The sequence below is a fragment of the Canis lupus genome, chromosome 26, assembly GCF_011100685.1.
Source record: "Canis lupus familiaris isolate Mischka breed German Shepherd chromosome 26, alternate assembly UU_Cfam_GSD_1.0, whole genome shotgun sequence".
In the NCBI taxonomy this organism is placed as follows: domain Eukaryota; kingdom Metazoa; phylum Chordata; class Mammalia; order Carnivora; family Canidae; genus Canis; species Canis lupus.
The window spans coordinates 17,757,323-17,777,715 of record NC_049247.1 but is presented as its reverse complement, the minus strand read 5'-3'; the positions used below and the strand labels follow the sequence as shown (position 1 = coordinate 17,777,715).

Below are 20,393 nucleotides of genomic sequence, written 5' to 3'. Positions count from 1 at the left end.
CAAGTTGCAGAAGTCTCCTGGCAGGGGACTGGGGGTGGGGGCAGTGATTCAGCTCACAGAGGCCTGGAGATTCCCCCAAGATTTCTGAGGTCTCAGCAAGGAGCTGAGTAGAAAGTTAGGAAATCTGATTTATAAACCTGGTTCAGCCTCGAAGAACTAGCCTTTATCAGGTGGTTACTTATGAGCCAGGCACTGTGGAATGTAATCTCATTTACACCTTATAACCACCACCTAAAAGATCGTGTTCTTCATTCTGCTCTATAGATCAGTTTAACTGAGGATCAGAGGGGAAAGGTGACTGGCCCGAGTCCCTTCAGCTAACAAGCAGCAGCTGTAGGATTCAAATCAAGCTCTGATGCCTCTGGCACTTCTGCTTCTCTGTACATCATGGTGTCTCCTTGCAAAAGCCTCTGATCAGTTTTCTGCCAACTGATACTATAGCCTTAAAGGTAATTCCCTAAAGCTACCAGCCCACGGGAACTTTACCAGCCCCTAAGCTCTCACCTGGGTTTCACCAGAGCAACATAGTATCAACATGGTAGCAATCAGAATTACAACAAATACTCCATACAGTTTCTTCTATGTTCTTTGGAGCAAATCCGAGGGAAAGATTGCTTCTTATTTGAGAGAGTTGAGAACTAAGGCCCAGAGGGGGGGAAGTGACTTGCCCAAGGCTCCACAGCTTGGGGTTGTGGCGGAGCTGGAATGAACTCCCCTAGTCTCCTGATTCCCACCAACCCCCCCCCTTCCTGGTTCTTTTCCAAGCCACTGAGAAAGTATTCATAGACCTGCGGCCAGGGGACTGAGCAGGGGGTATTTACTCTTCGGGTCCCACCTGCCCTGCGGGCGCCGGTGATTTATGCATTTTCCTGGAGGCCTCCAGGCTGCAGGCAGCAGGATGGGCTGCCTCCCGACTGGTAAGCAAATCCCCTGCTGAGCAGGTCATATTTTATCCGGGCCGCCACCTGCCAGCTCATTTGCTTACAGATACAGGTGCTTCATCAGGGAGGAATTAGCGATTACTTAGCCCAGAGACCCTGGCAGACGGAAGGGCAAGCCTTGGCCATAGCTAGGGTGGGAAGTCAGGAGCCTATCTGTGAGGTCTCTATCTCCTCCCAGGCCCCTTAGCCTTGCTCTGGAACCAAAGGGCAGGAGTTAGGATGGAGGAAAAGACCTCTCTGCTTTGAGGGGAACTGATCTTCCACTCCCAACCCTATTTCTATTTTACCAGTTCTCCAAGGGTTGGGTGCCAATATTCCCACTCCCTGCAGCCTTCCCAGGTCCTCCACTCACCTGCCAAAAATAACAAGCTAGTATATTTAACAGTCCCACAATGTTTCTTGGTGCCTGGCACTCTATATGCATTGCCTCATTTAATCCAAATCAACTGATAGTCGGCATTTTAAATTCCCCATTTTACAGACGAGGAAACCAGTTCAGAAAGATTAAGCAGGTTGCTCAAGGTAACACAGTAGGTGAGCTGTAGAACTCAGGCTTCTCTGATTGCAGATCTCTTCTCCCAACCACGAATATTGTCTTCCCCAGGCCATTTCCCAAACACTGTGCTTGGCTTGTTCAATTTTATTTACTTGTTTCTCTATTTACTTATTTTTAAAATAATTTTTAAAGGATTTTATTTATTTATTTTAGAGAGAGAGCGAGAAAGCAGGAAGAGGGCCAGAGGGGGAGGGAGAGGGACAAGCAGACTCCACATTCAGCCCCAAGCCTGATGCGGGGCTCGATCCTACGACCCTGAGATCACGACCTGAGCCGAAACCAAGAGTCCGCCGCCCAACCCACTGAGCCACCAGGCGCCTCGAAAATAATTTTTAATCTCAGAACAATCTTAGACTTACAGAAAAATTACACAGATAATACAAAGATTTCGCATATGCCCTACACCCAGTTTCTCTTATTATTAACATCTTACATCTGTCACAATTAATGAGCTGATATTGATACATTATTATTAACTAAAGTCCATTCTTTATTCTGATTTCTTTAGTTTCTACTTAGTGTCCTGTTTCTGTTTCAGGATCCCACCCAGGGTACCACAGTGCATTCAGTTGTCACTTCTTAGAGTCCTCTTGGCTGCAACAGTTTCTTGGATCTTTCCTTGTTTTTGATGACTTGGACAATGCAGAGGATTGCTGTTCAGGTATTTTGTAAAATGTACCGCAGCTAGGATTTGTCTGATATTTTTCTCATAATTAGACTGAGGTTATGTGTTTTAGGAAGACCACAGAGGTAAAGTGCCACTCTCATCACATCAAGGGTACATAGCAATAGCATAGCAATTCGAGATATTGCTATTGATCTTAATCATGATCATGTGGCTGGAGTAGCATTTGTCTGGCTTCTTCACTTCTTTTGTGCCTACTGTATGTACTGTTTTTTGACTTAAGGACCGGGGAGTTACACTCCCACTCCTTGAGAGCAGAGTATCTACATAAATTATTTGGAATTCTTCTACACAGGGGATTTGTATATTCTCCCTTTTGTTCATTGATTCAGTCATTTATTTATTTATTTATTTATTTTTAATTTATTTTTTATTGGTGTTCAATTTACTAACATACAGAATAACACCCAGTGCCCGTCACCCATTCACTCCCACCCCCCACCCTCCTCCCCTTCTACCACCCCTAGTTCGTTTCCCAGAGTTAGCAGTCTTTACGTTCTGTCTCCCTTTCTGATATTTCCTACACATTTCTTCTCCCTTCCCTTATATTCCCTTTCACTATTATTTATATTCCCCAAATGAATGAGAACATATAATGTTTGTCCTTCTCCGACTGACTTACTTCACTCAGCATAATACCCTCCAGTTCCATCCACGTTGAAGCAAATGGTGGGTATTTGTCATTTCTAATAGCTGAGTAATATTCCATTGTATACATAAACCACATCTTCTTTATCCATTCATCTTTCGTTGGACACCGAGGCTCCTTCCACAGTTTGGCTATCGTGGCCATTGCTGCTATAAACATCGGGGTGCAGGTGTCCCGGCGTTTCATTGCATTTGTATCTTTGGGGTAAATCCCCAACAGTGCAATTGCTGGGTCGTAGGGCAGGTATATTTTTAACTGTTTGAGGAACCTCCACACAGTTTTCCAGAGTGGCTGCACCAGTTCACATTCCCACCAACAGTGTAAGAGGGTTCCCTTTTCTCCGCATCCTCTCCAACATTTGTTGTTTCCTGCCTTGTTAATTTTCCCCATTCTCACTGGTGTGAGGTGGTATCTCATTGTAGTTTTGATTTGTATTTCCCTGATGGCAAGTGATGCAGAACATTTTCTCATATGCATGTTGGCCATGTCTATGTCTTCCTCTGTGAGATTTCTGTTCATGTCTTTTGCCCATTTCATGATTGGATTGTTTGTTTCTTTGGTGTTGAGTTTAATAAGTTCTTTATAGATCTTGGAAACTAGCCCTTTATCTGATATGTCATTTGCAAATATCTTCTCCCATTCTGTAGGTTGTCTTTGAGTTTTGTTGACTGTATCCTTTGCTGTGCAAAAGCTTCTTATCTTGAGGAAGTCCCAATAGTTCATTTTTGCTTTTGTTTCTTTTGCCTTCGTGGATGTATCTTGCAAGAAGTTACTGTGGCCGAGTTCAAAAAGGGTGTTGCCTGTGTTCTTCTCTAGGATTTTGATGGAATCTTGTCTCACATTTAGATCTTTCATCCATTTTGAGTTTATCTTTGTGTATGGTGAAAGAGAGTGGTCTAGTTTCATTCTTCTGCATGTGGATGTCCAATTTTCCCAGCACCATTTATTGAAGAGACTGTCTTTCTTCCAATGGATAGTCTTTCCTCCTTTATCGAATATTAGTTGCCCATAAAGTTCAGGGTCCACTTCTGGATTCTCTATTCTGTTCCACTGATCTATGTGTCTGTTTTTGTGCCAGTACCACACTGTCTTGATGACCACAGCTTTGTAGTACAACCTGAAATCTGGCATTGTGATGCCCCCAGATATGGTTTTCTTTTTTAAAATTCCCCTGGCTATTCGGGGTCTTTTCTGATTCCACACAAATCTTAAAATAATTTGTTCTAACTCTCTGAAGAAAGTCCATGGTATTTTGATAGGGATTGCATTAAACGTGTATATTGCCCTGGGTAACATTGACATTTTCACAATATTAATTCTGCCAATCCATCAGTCATTTATTTATATCGGTATGGACTCGTGGATATTTATTTTATATTTTGGGTTATAATCCAATACTACTCTGTAGTTTTTAAGTGACACTTGGTTCTCTCTTCCTTGGTTTATCAGCATTTTCCAAAATCTATTCTGAGACAATCTCATTCCACGGGATTTTTAACAGGCAATCCTCTTAAAATAGGTTCTAGAGACAAGTCATTTGGGGTAATAGTGGTTGAAAAGGGTTGAAAAGAGTTCTTGACTGTAGGACTTGTCAGATCTTTTAATGTGCTAATAATGTGAGTAGTGAATCACCCAGAGGGGGATCTAATAGGCAACATTTCCCACATTTCTTTTCCTGACACCCTAGGGTAGGGCAGGGAAGACACATATGAGAAAATAATCTATGTATCTCATCTTCCCCTGGAGACCCAGAAGTTCTTAAAAGCAAAGATGATGCTTTCTTTTATCTTTATCTCTGGAAATTCACATTGAGGAGGTGCTAAGGGAACATAGTCGGATAATGGAAGGATGAATGATGAATAGATGGATATATGGATGGATGGATGGATGGATGGATGGATGGATGGATGATACGGATACACAGAAAGATGAACAAAGGATTTGTAGTTGGTAGATGGATGGATGAGCAGGTTGGTAGGTGGATGGGTGGGTGGATGGATGGATAGATGGATGGAGATGGATGGGTGCCTAGGTGAGATGGATAAATGGATAGATGAACAGACAGAAAGAACAGAAAAACCAGGCCTTTGACTCCCTTCTTTTTCCTTGCAAAGGCATAACCAAGGCATTTGCCTGTCAGGAAAAAGCCTTCACCTTGACTAGAACAGCTCTGAAATCAGACAACGAAGATGCAAGTCGTGGTCCTGTCACCAGCTGTGTGAGCTTGCACAAGTCTCTGCGACTCTTTGAGACAGGTTCTTCATCTGTCATAAGGGGACTAGTTACTATAACTCAGGGTTCACTGACAACCTTAGATGCGCTAATACATGTAAAGTCAGCTCATTAGATAAAGATTTCCTTTCTTCCATCTCCTCTTCTTGCCCTGGGGAAGAATCCAGTGCCCTGATGGCCCCTCTGGAGAGAGGTGGAGAAGAACCTGCTGCTTATAGGGTGGGAGTTCTTTGGGATCCATGAATAGGTCTTACTGTGTTCATGAGCCCCAGGAATATTAAGCAAAACTGTGTGTGTGCAGATGCATTTTTCTGAGTGGAGAGTCTATAGCTTCCATCAAATGTCCAATGGGGGACAGCCCTGGTGGCTCAGCGGTTTGGCGCTGCCTGCAGCCCAGTGTGTGATCCTGGAGACCCTGGATGGAGTCCCACATCGGGCTCCCTGCATGGAGCCTGCTTCTCCCTCTGCCTGTGTCTCTGCCTCTCTCTCTCTCCTCTCTATGTAGTCTCATGAATAAATAAATAAAATCTTTAAAAAAAATGTCCAAAGGGGTCCATGACCCCCCAAAACCCAAGGACTCTGAAGGTCTGGTCCAGACTCTTGTCACATGCTATCCTGCCCCAGACTCCAGGCTCAGTCCTTGGTCCATCTACCAGCCTCATTAGTCATCAGACCCCAGCCCCGTTCTTCCCCTGCCACAGGGAGAGAGACAGGCAGACCTGGTTCTCAGGAGGGTGCAGGCCAGGATCTGGGCTGATACCAGGGAATTCAGGCCCAGATATGTATGGAACACTCCTGAGGGGCCTCACATGTCATCCCCTTCGATCATCCCCAACCCTTGGGATGGAAGAGCTGTTACCATCCCCGTTTTAAAGATGAGGACATGGAGGTCCGGCGAGAGGAGTGGGAGGACACACACAGTAGAGGCAGTACTGGGATTCGGACCCAGTGCTAGTTGATTCTGTAGCCCATGCTCTTTCCATGGTGTTGCAGGGGACTGAGGCCGTCCCCGGCGGCCCAAAGGTGGGAACAGGGCTGCAGGACACACTTGTTGAGTTGTACTATACCCAGAGGCACTTGGTTGACGCAGTGGGATTGGAGATGAAATGTATCTCAAATTCAGCTGAGGCTTGTACCACGAGCCTTCAAGAGCCTAGAGAAAATGCAGCCTTTTGGTAATTATTGTACCCGGAAGGGTGATTTTTCCTAATCGGTCTGCCCAGACAGGATGCTTTTTCCTAACGCCAACAAAGCCCCTTCATGGGCTCCCTGAACTCCTGATGGAAACACATTTTAAAAGGCAAGTACATTCTCCTAGGGAAGTTGGGGCCAACGGGGGGGGGGGGGGGGGGATGGGACTTTGTCCGTTCTGCTCAACTGCAGGAGAACATCCCATCCTACCCCAATGACCCCCTATCATCCACCCCCTCTACCCTCTAAAGTCCAGGCATGGAAGGCAGTGCTCCATCTGTGGCCATTTCCTGAACCACCTGGACCTAAAAACCAGTACCATCTTTCTAGGGAAGGGTGGGCAGGCCCTCCTGACCCTCTAGAATATCCCTCTTGCCCAGCATCTCCCAGGAGCTGTGGCTGCTCCTCCCCAGACAGCCCAATGGACATGTAAGGAATGATCACCCAGGTCCTCCAGCATTCAGCATCCATGGCCACCTTTCCCCTCTCCTCCCCATCCTCCCCTTTCCTGCCACCACCTCCAGCCTGATTAATTCCCCCAAGTCCGCCATGCCACAGGGACTCATCAGGCTCGTGGCACACTCATTGGCACTCAGAGATCTGACAAATGGCTCTGTTTGTGGGTTTCCCAGGCTGGGCTGGGTTCACGTCATGCACCCAAACCCCTCCAGGTTTGCCCCTAAAATGTGAGCTGGAGCCTCAGGCAGGAGGGGAAGCAGAGGACCCAGGACAGAGGGAGGACCCCACTATAACCCTCATATTAACCCAGCTTGCCACTTCCTAGCTGTGTGACTTAGACTAGGTTGTCTCCCTCTCTGAATCTTGCATTCAGGCTCCTGCACTATCTGAACTGGACCTCGTCTGTCCAACCTCCACTCCTCAGGCATGCTGGCCCTTCCCCTCCATCCAGCCTGCCGGATCACAGCTTAGTCCCACTTCTCCAGGGGGAAAAAGTATCTACATGATAGGTGTGTGTGTGTGTGTGTGTGTGTGTGTGTGTGTGTATGAATATAACTTCTACTGATATATATGATATTGATATTGACATGTGGCACACAATTTTAAAATAATAGCAAAATATACAATTGTCTTTATTTTTTAAAAGATTTTATTTATTCATGAGAGACACACAGAGAGAGGGAGGCAGAGATACAGGAAGAGGGAGGAGAAACAGGCTCCATGCAGGGAGCCCGATGTGGGACCCGATCCCAGGACCCCAGGATCACGACCTGAGTCAAAGGCAGACGCTCAACCACTGAGCCATCCAGGCGCCCCTTTATTTATTTATTTTTTTAAGATTTATTTGTTTATTCAGAGAGAGAGAGACGCAGAGACACAGGCAGAGGGAGAAGCAGGCTCCATGCAGGGAGCCCGACGTGGGACTTGATCCGGGGTCTCCAGGATCACACCCCAGACTGCAGGTGGAGCTAAACCACTGAGCCACTGGGGCTGCCCTACAATTGTCTTTATTGTAAATTCCTAGAATGGATTGATTCTCATAAAACGCTTTCGTTAATTTTTGCCGAACTCTGGTGTCAATTGCCAGCCTATGGTGGGAAGTGATAAACAAGTGTAGCTCAGACTTGAATCTGGGTTGATGTTTTTCATTTGAGTGTTAATGGGCAGGTTGATAGTGGAATGGTGAAAGTGGATGTCAAAACTTCACTCGTGTCGGTGATGTAAGCAACTCCTTTGCTAAACTGCATAATGATTTTTGAATACTGGAAGAATGTTTCCTATGTTTCTTGTGCTATTCCCAGGTAATGGCTATAAACACAACACACTTTGGGGTTTCATCTGTGTTAACATCTTCTCCATTGCTAACTGTAGACAATCAATGCAGAATAAGTTAAGCCCAGATTCATAACACTTGACAATTACCAATTATCAGTCGTCAGATGCTCTGATTTCAAACCTACCAACATGTTGGTGAATGTGGGCTTGGAGAGAGATGCATAGATTCCACTGTGTAGGGGCACCTGGGTGGCTCAGTGGTTGAGCATCTGCCTTTGGCTCAGGGCATGATCCTGGGGTCCTGGGATCGAGTCCCACATCGGGCTCCCTGTGAGGAGCCTGCTTCTCTCTCTGCCTATGTTTCTGCCTCTCTCTATGTGTCTCTCATGAATAAATAAATAAAATCATTTAAAAAAAAAGATTTCACTGTGTAACATTTCCACCCTAGAGATGCAATAGGTAAAAATAACCTCAAGCGCATCGATAGTAACAAAATGTAATAAAATACTAAGAGGGATCCATGGCTGGCTCAGAGGTTTAGCACCTGCCTTTGGCCCAGGGCATGATCCTGACGTTCCAGGATCAAGTCCCACATAGAGAGATTGCTCCCATGGGATCGCTCCCTGCATGGAGCCTGCTTTTCCCTCCACCTGTGTCTCTGCCTCTCTCTCTCATGAATGAATAAATAAATAAATAAATAAATAAATAAATAAATAAATCTTTTTTTAAAAAAAGGAAGACATTAAGAAATGATGAGTTTTGAATATTTACTACTGTTTGTCAAATGATTGATTTAGCTGTAAGTGTATGTAATTTAAATGTCAATAATCACCGTGTGTTGTGTAAAAAGAATGTGGCTGACCTTTGACCCTGGTGCCTGGAAGAAGACTAAATCTTTAGGCTTTCTGAAGTGATAGGAGCGTCTATACGTATTCATGAGCCGTTTGGATCACCTCTGAGTTTATGCTAAGTGATGGGGTGACTCAGGATGGGGCGGGTCAACAGAAAGACAGACCATGTGATCAGGAGATTGAGGCTTTCAGGGCCCCCTCCCCAATTAGTGGGGAGGCCTGGAGATTGAGTTCAATCATGTGGCCAGGGAGTCAACCAAACATGCCTAGGTAATGGAAAGCCAATAAAAATGCCGGACCTCAAAGCTCTGTACTGCTTCCTGGTTGGTGAACGCACTGATGGGCTGGGAAGGCGATGAGCCCACATTCCACGGGGAGAGGGCACGGAAGCTTTGAGTTTGGGAACCCTCACCCTTCATTTGACTGGTCCTGATTTGATCCTTTATAATAAAACTGTAATCTCAAGTGTAGTGCTTTCTTGAGTTCTACCATCTGTTCCAGCAATGTATCAAACGCAAAGGCGGTTCTGGGGATTCCCCTGAATTTCCCCCTTTTGGTTTCGAGTGTAGGGACCCCCAAACTTGCAGTCTTGTTGGGATACATGGCCCTTCACCCGTGGAGTCTGAGGCTAATTCCAGGTGGTGAAGCATCAGAACTGGACTGAATTACGGTGTGCCAGTTGAGAAATCCTGTGTTTCACAACCAGATCACAGTTCCTAACAATGTCACAATTGGTTCTCATTGGACTGATAACACCACCGTCTGCTTCCACTTCTGAGCCTTCACTCACGCTGTTACTTTTCTGCCGGAAGGTGCTCCCTACACCATGTTTACTTTTTTATGCACTTGCCTATTGACCAAGTCTCTCTTGAGTGCATGCTCTTTGCCAAGCTATACTAGGTGCTTGGGATGGTGAAGAAAATAGACATCACCTCAATGGGTACAATTAGTGCCTGGCTCACATCCCCTGGGGCCCTTTGGCCATCTCTGTGTGCCTCTCTACCAGCTTCCCGTACTTTTCTCCCATTTGCCTACTACATTTGTGACTCCTTTAAAGAACTATCTTCTTGCTGTTGGAGCCACTTTGCTGGCCTGTGTAGAGAGCCAGGGGGTGGACACCCCCTCATCTCCATGCTGAGGTAGTTCTTTTAATTTTTTTTTAAGATTTTATTTATTGGGATCCCTGGGTGGCGCAGTGGTTTGGCGCCTGCCTTTGGCCCAGGGCGCGATCCTGGAGACCCGGGATCAAATCCCACTCCTGATGCATGGAGCCTGCTTCTCCCTCTGCCTATGTCTCTGCCTCTCTCTCTCTCTCTCTCTCTGTGTGTGTGACTATCATAAATAAATAAAAATTTTAAAAAAAGATTTTATTTATTTATTCATGAGAGACACAGAGAGAGAGGCAGAGATATAGGAGAGGGAGAAGCAGGCTCCATGCGGGGAGCCCGATGTGGGATTCGATCCCAGGACCCCAGATCATGACCTGAACTGAAGGCAAACGGTCAACCACTGAGACACCCAGGTGTGCTGGGGCAGTTCTTAATCAATGGCTGGCAGCAGGCAAAAGTCCATTTCCCTTGCATCAGGTCAAGATAACTGTGTGGTGTCACTCATGCTCCCAAGCTCTTGAATGAGATCAGGGGAAGCCACCCTCCATGGGGTTTTGCCTGAAATTGCACCCTACTTGGCTTTCTCCCGTTCCCTGTCCTGCTTCCCCCACTCCCTTATTCATTTCCCATGGGATCACTTCCTTAAACAATCACTTGCACGCTGAGGTCCAACCCAAGACTTGCTCTGCGAGGCTCATAGCTTAGTGGGGAGAGAGGCATTGTTCACAGGGTCTTAGAAAAACAAATTTTTTTTTTTTTAAGATTTATTTATTTTAGAGAGATAGAGGCTAGGCAGGGTAGAGGCAGAGGGAGAGGGAGAGAGAATCTCAAGCAGATCCCCTCAGTGCTGAGCAGAGGTAGGGCTCCATCTCACGATCCTGAGATCGTGACTTGAGCTGAAATCAAGAGTCAAGACACATAACCAACTGAGCCACCCAGGCACCCCCAAAACAAATTTCTTTATAAATGAATATCAGTGCTTTAAAGGGAAGCAGAGTCAGGAACAGAGTCTCTGAGAGCTGTAACAGAGACATGGCCTGTCAGAGCACGCAGGAAGGCTCCCTAGACAAAGTGATGCTTTCTTCCTGTAGGATGAAGTCCAAAGGATAAGGGGGAGTTTAGCAGGTGAAGGGGACAGGAGGGAGGGAGGAAGCTTTGCAGGCAGATGGCATAGCAGGTGCAAAGACCCTGTGGTGGGAGAGATCGGCATGGCCAGAGCAGAGTGAGATGAAGCTGGAGGAGCCAATAGGGGCATGAGTGGGGATTTGGGTTCATTTTCTAAGGGGAGTGGAAACACACCTAAATGTCAAATAGAGGGCTGACTTGAGAGATTTAAATTTTGAATTTTTTCAAGTTTTGAAATGTAAAGATTCTTTGACCTCCAGGAGTTTGCCTTGTGAATAAGGCCACCTTCTTGTACAAGGATGTTCACTGCAGTGCTGTATATGATAAAAAATGGAATGCAGAGGCACCCGGGTGGATCAGTTAAGCGTCTGCCTTTGGCTCAGGTCATGATCCCAGAGTCCTGAGATGGAGCCCCACATTAGGGCTCAGCAGGGAACTTCTTCTCCCTCTCCGTCTGCTGCTCCCCCTGCATGCTCTCTCTTTGTCAAATAAATAAATAAAAATCTTTTTTTAAAAGGGGGACAGGTTTAATAAATTTGGTTCAACCATTCAGTGGACCCACAAACAGCCTTTTAAAAGCAAAGGGAGGGCAGCCCCGGTGGCTCAGCGGTTTAGCGCCACCTTCAGCCCAGGGCCTGATCCTGGAGACCCGGATCGAGTCCCACATCGGGCTCCCTGCATGGAGCCTGCTTCTCCCTCTGCCTGTGTCCCTGCCTCTCTCTCTCTCTCTCTCTCTCTCTCTCTGTGTCTATGTATAAATAAATCTTTAAAAAAATAAATAAAAGCAAAGGGAGATGTAAATATGTTCACACAGAACTCTCTCTAGGTTGGGATGCCTGGGTGGCTCAGCGATTGAGCTTCTGCCTTTGGTTCAAGTTGTGATTCTGGGGTCCTGGGATCGAGTCCCACATCGGGTTCCTTACAGGGAGCTCCTTGCATCGGGCTCCTTGCTTCTCCCTCTGCCTTTGTCTCTGCCTCTCTGTGTCTCTCATGAATAAATAATTAAAATCTTAAAAAAAAAAAAAAAACACCTCTCCCTAGGCTGGGCTTTGGATGAGTAAAATGTGCAAAATAGGCTGTTGTCTGTTCACATTCACCTAAAAGCAAAGTGTACCCAAAAAGTGTTTCCAGAAAGACACACACACACACACACACACACATATACATAAAATTATTGAGAGTGACTACAGCGGTGCTTGACACATAGTAGATAGTCAAACAAGATTAATTGAGTGACTTAATAAAGGAATGCATTGTCGTTTCTGGGGAGAAGAGTTGAAGGTAGGAGAGAGTTTTACTTGTTTACTTTTTGATCCTATATTCTTCTGTGACTAGTAGTGTTCTATTTGCTTGTGTTTTTTTTCTACTTTAATCATTTAGCTTTAGCAAAGTGTGATTTACACGCAACCAAATTCACTGATGGTAAGCAAGAAACTAGATGGATATATGAATGTATACGAAGGCATACAGCTTGTATACAAATGAATACAGTCATGTAAACAATCCCATAATCAAGGTATAGAACATTTCCATCACCTTCCCTGTTGCCCCTCTGTCATCTATTCCCATCCATACACTTTGCCCCTGCCCCCTTTTTGCACCCCACCCCCACCCCCAGCCATCCTCCATCTGCTTTTTGTCTTTTTCTGGAATTTCATACACATGAAATCACATAGTACATAGTCTTTTGAGTCTGGCTCTGAAGGTTGAGGGGGAGTTTAGCCCCGTGAAAGGGAATGAGGTGATGGGTCAGGAAAGCAGCTTTGCAGGCAGCTAGCTTAGCAGGTGCAAACATACTGTGGTTTGGTTTGATTTTGTTTTTTGAGATTTAGGCATATTACTGCCTATCTCAGGATTTCATTCCTTTGCATCTCTGAGTAGCGTTTCAGGTATCAGGGGATCACAATTTGACTATTCAATCACCACTTCATTCTCCTCACTTATCTGTTCACACATCTGCTCACATGGCCTCACCTCCAGCACCCTGCACACACCAGCTGCAAAGTTGTTGCCTTTCCCCCATGTAGGGAGGGACTACATTCCTCTTCCGTGATCTTTAACAGCAATTAGGTAAAGGTGGTGGCAGTTGAGGCCAGTTGGATGGTCATGGCAGCTGCCTCCTCCACCAGCTGAGGCCAGGCCTTGAGTTTGGGAGACACCTGGGCAGAGAGCCAGACAGAGGGCCTTGGCTGAAGATTCTCTTGGTTGAGACTCCACCATCGCCTACTCTGGGTCTGGAGAAAGAAGCCAGGACTGGATCCTTCCAGGGCTGCCAAGCATTCCCCATGCTTCTGGGAATGACCTAGTTTAATCCCTATACCACCTTGCATGGTATGAGACTCCCCAGTTTGGAAATAGGGAAAGGGCAGCTTAGAGAGGGCAAGGGCTTGCTGGAGATCACCCAGCTCAGAGCGAGGACAGGCTGGAATTTCACCTCCTCACCTGCTCGCTACTGAGGTGCTTGGAGGCCCCTCAAGATCGGGGCGGGGGGTGAGGAGTGGAAATAAGTCCTAGACACACTCAGGCCATTGGGAATGTTGGAATGGACCTGGGCTGGGTCATCCTGTTCCTCCCTCCAGGATCCTCTGTGACCCAAGTAGGGGGCAGGGAACACTGCTTCTCTAGACTGGCTACTTGGTTCCCTCTCTCTACCAGCCCCCTACCACAAAGTAGCCCAAACCACTCCAGCTGTCACCTCACTGAGAGAAGGGGAGAAACTAATGAGGGGTCCCTCTCTACCAGGCAGGAGAGAAGGTTAGACCCCAGGACTAGGAGGAAGGGGATAGTCACCTGCCTCACCTAGAGCTGTTCTTTCTACCCTACCTGCCTATTTACATTCCCTCCCCCTCTCCCTCCTAATAAGCCAGTAATAATAATAATCCATTTAAAAAACCCCCACAGTCCTGACTTCTGGGCTCAGGGATGTGAGATAGCAGCCTCTGGCTGTCCATAAACATGAAAGACAGATGTTGCCAACATCTGGAGATCAGGAAGGCTCAGTCCTGACGAACTGGGAACAGTGCCCAGCTGGGTGGAGTGCTCCAGGGTAGAGGGGGAAGGGGACCCCTACCTGTCAGTTATCTGGACAGGGGCTACTTTCACCCTAAAGGAGGGCCTCCAGGCCCTGGCCAGGGCTCCCAGGCTTAGAGGCCCCTTGGGAGTGGAAGCTGGGCGGGTGCTGCCTGCAGGGAGGGGACTTCAAAGGCTCCCTAATCCCTGGTGACAGTTTCAGACACAGGGGTTTGCTTTTTTATGCTGCGGATCAAAGCCCAGAGCTTTATAAATAGCCCTCATAAAAGCCAAGGAGCTTGTAAAGTTAAACAATAAGTCACAAACAGGGTGAGCATTCAGGGGCAGGATGGAGGCTGGGGGAGTCAGGCCTCTACCCCTGCTCTGCCACCGGATGGCCACCCACCTCTACCCCTTGGGAGGTCTGGGGCGGGGGGTGAGGGGGTGTTGGGTTGGACTTGGAGTTTCTTCTCCAGCCTCTGCCAGCCCCTTAGTCTGTCGGCATCCTAGAGCTGATCATTCATTCCTTAAATCATTCCTTCCTTCCTTCAGTCACTCACTCAATCAACAATCACTTTCTGAACATTGTCATACAAGGCCTCTGGCCAAGGAGCATAAGCTTGGACATTACCAGGATCCAAATCCCAGTGCTACCCCTTCCAATCTGGGTGCCTTCCAAAAAAACCACCTCACCTTCCTGTGCCTCAGTTTCCTTATCTGTAAAATGAAGCTACATTTTGAACCTGTCCTAAGGCAGATGTGTGGGCATGCCCCATGAGCAGGGCTCAAAACCTTTCCTGGGTGATTATTACTGTTAATCAGACACAATAATCATAATCAGTGGTCTCTACAGGGGGCTGCTTTGCTTTGGCTCCCACTCTCCTGAGATAACTTCCCCTTCTGCCCTCATGCCACAGGGCCCCAGTTGGGAGGGGTGTTTTGATCTATGTTTTCTGTGAAGTCAGAGGGGCCACAGAGCCATCACTCAAAGCAAAGCTGTTTCCAGAGGTGGGGTGGGGAGGATGGGCGTTCAAGTCCTGGAGCTCTGTTCTCCCTCTCTGGGTCTCAATTTCCTTATCTGTAAAATGGGGGGCAGTGGGAAGGATCCCATGAGGGCAGGAACAGCCAGTGCCTGGTATGTAGTAGGTGCTCAGTAAATGACCATGGATACTTTCAGCTCTTCTCTCAGTGGGAGTTTCCATAGGGAGAACTGAGCATCTGTGAAAAAAGGGAGGGAGGAACAGGATCGACAGGATGAGGGTCCCCCAAACCAGCACACAGGGAGCTGATGCCTGGGCCCTCCCTTGGGTGAGGAGGCACCCAAGATGTGGGACAGACTATGCCTGCACGTATCCTCCTGCCCCGTACTTCGGATCTTCCTGCAGTACACACGGCAGCTTCAGGGTGACAAGCCCATTTCCCAGATGAGGAAATTTCAGCCCAGGGCAATGAAGGCATTTGCCTGTGGTCCCCCAACTCAGCTGAACTGAGACTGGAATTCAAACACAGGCCCTGCACGATTCCAGCCTTTTCTGCCACTCGCATAGGTGCCAAAAGGAAGCATCCCACAGCCGGCTTCTCCCCAGAGCATCTACCTGGCCTGGCCATTCTGGAGAAACCAGTGAGCCCCCGGAGCCGAGAGAGAACCTGGCTTTACATCAGTGCACCTCCTGCGATGGGGATTTGGGTTGAGCTGTTGCCACTCCAGCTGCCAGCTTCTGGGTTCTCTGCAGAGGTTGACCTGGGGCAGGGGCGGGGGGCAGGTGTTTTACTCTGTTCGGGCTGCTATTAACAAAATGCCAGAGCTTTGAGGGCTTATAAACCACAGAGAATTGTTTCTCATAGTTTTGGAGGCTTGATGTCTGTTGTCGGGACCAGCATGGTCAGGCAAGGACCCTTTTTTGGGATACAGACTTCTCACTGTGTCCTCACATGGCTGAAGGGGCGAGGGGGCTCTTGGGGCCTCTTTTATAAGGGCACAGAACTCATTCCCAAGGGATCTGCCCTCAGGACCTTGTCACCTCCCAAAGGCCCCCCCTCCCACTACCATGACCTGGGGCATTAGGTTTTCAACACATGAATTTTAGGGAGACACACATTCAGACCATAGAAGCATGCCAGTGAATTCTATTAATCGGTTCCATCATCCACTCATTTAGTGAGTGAGTCAGCCATTGAACAAATGTTTATTACCACTTACCATGTGCCAGGCTGCATGCCGGACACCACAGCTGCAGTGTAAAACCAGATCGCCTGGGTCCCTGCCCCTGTAGAACTGACTGCGAGAAAGCAGGTGACACAGTCCGGTGTGATCAAGGAGAGGCAAGGAAGAGCAGAAGTGAAACTCAATCGATATGTGGAGGAAGGGCAGTGAGACCGCTTCCTGGTGGAGGTGACAGTTGAGCTGGGACCCGAACCATGAGAAGTTAGCCTGGAATGGGGGCTGGGAAGGGCATTTCAGGCAGAGGGAACAGCCTGGGGAAAGTGAGAAGGGATAGGGTATAGACACAGAAGGGACCTCCCCCTCAAAACTCCTTTGTTCCATTTCAAGATCAGAGTCCTCTGAGCAGCAGAGTGCTTCTCACATCCACCATGCCCCCATGCCCATCCCCACGTAAGGCAATACTCCCATTATGGCATCTGAGGCAAGGGAGGCTCAGAGAGGTTGGGTAACTCGCCCAAGGCCACACAGCAAAGACACTTTGGATCCGGAGCAGCTTGGTGGATGTGGGCATCAGGGGGCTGTTTATCAGGGTTTACAGCCTGTGCCCCCAGCATGTCACCTGTCTTTGCGGAGTCTCAATTTCTTCATCTGCAAAATGAAGTCCCCCCAACACCTGTTACAGTCACATCTCTCACTGACCTCATTAGGGCAGTTGGCCTGGAAGCAGCCGTCCCTGGTGGAAGCTCGGCTCAAACCCTGTCCCAACTAGGCCAGCCACAATGGGCTCCCCCTGTGGGCATTTGGCCTAATTGGCATCAGACCCCTGGGAGCTGTGCCAGCTTCGCTGCGATCATTTTACAACCCAGGAAACACTCGCCTGGAGCACCTTTGAGCCAACCCCAGGACGCACCTCCTCTGTGGCTGGAGTACGAGCTTCATCCCCCCAGCCCCGACCGGGCTTCTCTCCCTGCCAGGCCCATCCTGGGTGCCTCCCATAGATGCCTTCACTTGGTTTCCAAAGCACCCAGTGAGGTCAGTACCTCTGCCCCTGTCTTGCAAAAGAGTCCCAAGGCAAAGCAGGGGAGGGGACCACCCACAGAGCCCTCACCATGCTGGATGCAGCCCTTGAGGGGCTCCCTGATGTTCCAGACCCCAGTTTCCAAGCTGGAAAATGAGGATGATGAGGGCCATCTTGTGCGGAAGGCACTGGCCACTGGCCTCGGTTTTCTCATCTGTAAAATGGTGTGGGTCTCACCTGCCAGGTTAGTATAATAATTAACCACCAAATAATAACAAGAGTGCACAATTATTGAGCACCTACTGTGTGCTGGGTACTTTTTAGCGGCTCTATGTGTATTAACTCAACCTTCAAAGCAACCACAGGAAGTAGCTCCTTGCTGTTATCCCCATTTTATGGTTGAGCGGAGGCAGCAAGAGGTCAAGAAACTCACCCAAACACAGATAAAGGCCTTAGCACAGGAGGCCAAATCAATAAAAGCTGGCTTTTATTTCTGTTCCACTCCCTTTAGCGACCAAAGAATCCCTGCCCACACTCCCCACCCTTCCTGTATCTTCCGCCTCCTTGTAGACAGCTTCAAAGGGTGGTATTCATGGGATCACCTGGGGGGCAGAGTTGTAAATGCTTTTACCTTGACTAGAGTTAGACAGCAGAAGGAACTTCTGAGCCATGGGGGCTGAGAGGAGAAGAGTGTGTTCCCCACAGTCAAGGCCAAGAGATGCCGAGATAGAAATGTGAACCAAGCCAGCAAGAGGGACAGGTGGCCCTTTCGAGTTCCTTCCCACCCTGGGACTCCAGAAGCAGGACAGCGGTGGGGCCTGCATGGTGCTGCCTCTCTTGGCTGTTTCTGTCTGAGGCTGGGGATGCCAGGCTATTGTCTGGCACTGGGGGAGGGAGAGTTCCTCAGTGACAGGATCCTGAGACTGGTGAGAATACCCCTTCCCCACGCGGCGCACACCAGCCCCCCAGAGCAGCTGGGCAGCATTTCTGCTGTCTGCGGGCTCATTTATCATTCCGAGGGGGGCATTGCCGCCGTGATGTCCCCCGAGACAGCTCTGCCATGGCCCCATCTGATTGAAATCCAGGCCCAGTGCACACTCGGCCCAGGGAAGTGGCTGCCCAGAACCCGAAATAAATAATACCACAGGCAGGAGGCACAAATCTGCCGCTAATTACGGCATATCCTGATTAAATGGGGTGCATAAATAAATATTTCAGCTTGGAAGATGAATTGGTCAGGAGGACCGCCACACCAACCCTACTTGGAGCCTCTCTTGTTCTGTGTCTTCCCCCTGGGGACAAAGACAGAGCCTTGGCCCCACTTGCCTGAACCACAGCTCAGGATCCATCACACACCCTGCTCCCACAGCTTGGCCTCGACTTCCTTACCCATCAAGTGGGGTATCAATGACCAGCCCTCAGCCAAGCCCACGAGTCTGGAGGGACAATCTGAAAGGGTTGGGATGACCGGGTTTTGACAGAGCCAAGGAGGCAGTGATTATAAACAGTAAAGAACAGAGAATTCGGGGCCAGGAAGTCTTGGGTTTGAATCCCAGTTCTGGGACTATCCTGGTGTCTCGGTTTCTCCTTCTGTAAATTAGGAGGATGTGGGCAGCCCGGGTGGCTCAGCGGTTTAGTGCCTGCCATCCACCCAGGGCCTGATCCTGGAGACCCGGGATCGAGTCCCATGTCGGGCTCCCTGCGTGGAGCCTTGCTTCTCCCTCTGCCTGTGTCTCTGCCTCTAATGAGTAAATGGGTAAAATCTTCAAAAAAAAAAAAAATTAGGAGGATGTGACTGGCCAATGATGGCTCTGAGCCGCGCCAAGCTCGCAGCATTCGTGGCAGCTGCCATGAGGATAAGGAATACCACACACTCGAATCCTGGCAGTTACTATCATTAGCTGTGGAGGTCCCCAGAAGACCCAGCCCCAGGCAAGGTCCACACTCTTCACACCCGCTTGCAGGCCCTGCCTAGAGACTTCTGTGCCTGTCCTCACAAATGCCACCTACTCATTTCCGAAAGGCAGAGCGATAATAGAATCGGGGGCCCAGGGGAGGGGAGGAGGAGGGAGAACCATCCTGGAAAAGTTTAAATCAATTAACTCCCTTCCAGAAAACAGGCTGAGAAATGTAATGGAGAAATAATGACTTTTCTCCACAGGATTAAATGACACAGACCAGGGCCCAGTGAGGAATCGGGAAGGCAGGAACAGGAGCCATGTCTGTGACTGTCCATGTGGCCTTGAGCAAGTCTTATTTCTTTCTCTGAAACTTAGTTTCTTCACCTGTACAAGGGGAGGCTTGGACCGGCCTGGGAATGGCCAACAGAAGGCACACCTCCTGTCACTTCCCAACCTTGCCCGTGGCAGGCATTGCTAATCAATTGCAGTACGGTTCTCATTGGGCCCAGAGAGGAGAGAGCAAAGCCAGTCCACCGGAGCTCTAGGCATTCCCTCTGATGGGTCAGAGTTGGCATACAAGCACCAGGCTGGGTTTAGGTGGTCTGCGAGGTCTCTTCTAGCACTAGGTTGATATTCAATAGTGTTAATACTGCTGATAGACTCAGAGTCTAGATAGATAGATAGGTAGATTTTTTTTTATTTTTATTTTTATTTTTATTTATTTTTTTATGAGAGAGAGAGAGAGAGAGGGGCAGAGACACAGGCAGAGGGAGAAGCAGGCTCCATGCACCGGGAGCCCGACGTGGGACTCGATCCCGGGTCTCCAGGATCGCGCCCTGGGCCAAAGGCAGGCGCGCCAAACCGCTGCGCCACCCAGGGATCCCGATTTTTTTTTTAAAAGTAGGTTCTACACCCATCATGACCCCAACTCATGACCCCAAGGTCAAGAGTTACACATTCTTGGGGCACCTGGGTGGCTCACTGGTTGGGCACCTGCCTTTGGCTTGGGTCGTGATCCTGGGGTCCTGAGATCTAATCCCCCATTGGGCTCCCCACAGGGAGCCTGCTTCTCCCTCTGCCTGTGTCTCTGCCTCTCTCTCTCTCTGCATCTTTCATGAATAAATAAATAAAAATTAAAAAACAAAATAAAACAAAACAAAAAAAGAGTTACACATTCCACTGACTGTGCTGGCCAGGCACCCCTATGCTTTCAATACGTTAACTCAAT

At 48.4% G+C, this 20,393-nt stretch overlaps 1 long non-coding RNA gene across 1 annotated transcript; it reads left to right on the top strand.

Annotated features, from left to right (window-relative positions):
* Nucleotides 1-268: 268 nt before the first annotated feature.
* Nucleotides 269-5,469, top strand: LOC111092709. Its single transcript, XR_005379006.1, has 3 exons — nt 269-449; nt 2,036-2,158; nt 4,946-5,469. It is a non-coding gene; the product is annotated as an uncharacterized LOC111092709 (long non-coding RNA).
* Nucleotides 5,470-20,393: the final 14,924 nt, after the last annotated feature.